Source organism: Cupressus sempervirens, chromosome 9, assembly GCF_028749045.1.
Source record: "Cupressus sempervirens isolate cs-2001-9-10 chromosome 9, ASM2874904v1, whole genome shotgun sequence".
NCBI classification, from domain to species: domain Eukaryota; kingdom Viridiplantae; phylum Streptophyta; class Pinopsida; order Cupressales; family Cupressaceae; genus Cupressus; species Cupressus sempervirens.
Window position 1 is genome coordinate 189599455 of NC_143126.1, and position 2264 is coordinate 189601718.

Sequence of the window (2264 nt, forward strand, 5' to 3'; positions counted from 1 at the left end):
ATAAATTCTGAAATATTATTTGGAGGTGTTTGGTTGTCCTAGAAGAGGAATCGATAGATGACTATTCTATGTTTGGTTGCATCAATAAAAATAGGAATTAGAATAAGTTTTTTTTAAAAAAATCTTAATATGAATTTATAAATTATATTTTTTTGTAAAGTTTTTAAAAGTCAAATTAATTTACTACCCTCTTCATTATAAATTGACTGTATCAGTAAGAAAGGTATATCACAACCTTTATAGTTCACTTAATACTGAGTTAAATGTGTTTCAAAGTTCAAAATGCTTAAATATTTAGACAAGGTATATCACAACCTTTAAATATATTTCACTTAATACTGAGTTAAACATGTTCAAAGTTTAAATATTTAGACCTCGCTTATCCACAAATATATTTGTTTGCTTAGCCCACACATTAATTTCCTAGTGAAAGCAACCCAAGTTTAATCAATTCACTTTGTCATACGCACGTTCTTGTATCTTAAATTCATTGGATTTAAATCTAGTTATTTTAAAATTATATTCAATATTGCCTAAAATTGTTTCCATTAGAAGTGTGATTTTTTAATATATATGTTTATTGTTAAATAAGTGAAAAGTTACAATTTTTAATTATAAATATTTGATAACATTTTTTAAAATTTTAATTACATTTGAAGAATTTGATTATAAATACTATTCTATGCATAAAGAATATAAAAGATTACGTTAAATATAACTATAAATTTGAATATAATATCAAAACTAAAATTATTTTATTTTTGGGTAAGAACCGTCAATGACTAATAGCCCTAATCGTGTGTGAAGGAAAGTCCAACGACTATTCCTATCCTTATCAAGAGAGATGCCAATTGTCTCTCCTTTTCGATGAACACAAACATTTTAGTTTTAAATATATAAAAAAATTAAAATATACGATTTTTGAACCTAGTTTTATTTAGAAGGCTAAAGATAAGATTTATTTGTAAAGATAATTTTAACAAAAGTTTATAATAGATATCAAGTCTGATATTAGACATTTTGTCATCGATAAAAATCCTTATACAAATTATAGCCATGCATTTTTTCGCATATGTTCCCAACAAATAAATGCAATTAAAAGACAAACAAGACATCATAAAAAGTAAATTTCAGCCTTCTGACTATTGCAACACTTGCACTCTACTCCATCATCATGCACTATACTTGTTGTTTGTGCATCACTAGCCCATTCAAAGAATCCACATCCATCATGTCCCTACAATAGCAAATTTCCATTAGTTCTTAGTATAATAATTATTTATTCATTACACTAATTTCTAACAAAATTAATAACGACCTTTTTCTTATTTAGGCAACACCAAAATTTATGCCCAGGATTTTTTTGTGTGTTGGAGATTTTTAACAAACCAGGGCCAACACCACATCTACATGTTGGCACATTGATTAAAGCCATCAACCCTGCAACATAAAAAATACATTAGTTATATGAAAATACACATACTATAATAAAAGTCTTTTAAATCACTATACAAAATCTTATAATAATTATTAAAAGCCTATTTAAATATTGATTTATATAGTCGAAGATTCGTTCACAACAAAATACATCACAACATCTATTTTAGTGGTGCAAAATTGAAATTCAATTGGATCATTATATCGAGCGATATGAAATCCTAAAAATTGTAGGTATAGCATCTCCTACTGCTACATTATTTATGGGAGTGAAGAATCAAATAATAGGTTTCTGAAAAATGATCATTTGTTTTACCAATTGACAATCTAGCCAGAACAATGTTTTCATATTTTGAATAGCAAATCTAAACTCTTGCAATTTTAAAAAGCAATAAAAGCTATCTAAGTTTAGAGATCAATAATAGCCAAATGGAAAGAAATCAAGCCATCTATTGTCATGACATCTATGCTGAAGTTTAGAACTGACTACAATGGAGTGAAAAATAACCTCTAACAATGTCTGCATCAGATATTTCCAATATGAGAAAAAACATGACTAGAAAGAAGATAACAACATTGTGCACACCCAAAAAAAAATGACATTGTCCAAATTAAGACATATCCATAGGAGCCAAACAACATAGGAGTTAAAATGAAATGTTGATATAGACATTAGTAATGTTGATGTAGATATTAGTGCTATAATAAATACTGAATAAAATATTAAAAATTCAATCTAAAAACTATTTTAGACACAATAAGTAACTGCAAGATGACCACTAATTCATTCTGGAGCAATTAGATGTCATCTCAATTTCATAGAACAA

At 26.8% G+C, this 2264-nt stretch overlaps 1 pseudogene; it reads right to left on the reverse strand.

Annotated features, from left to right (window-relative positions):
- Positions 1 to 746: 746 nt before the first annotated feature.
- Positions 747 to 875, reverse strand: LOC149538116 (U6atac minor spliceosomal RNA; annotated as a pseudogene).
- Positions 876 to 2264: the final 1389 nt, after the last annotated feature.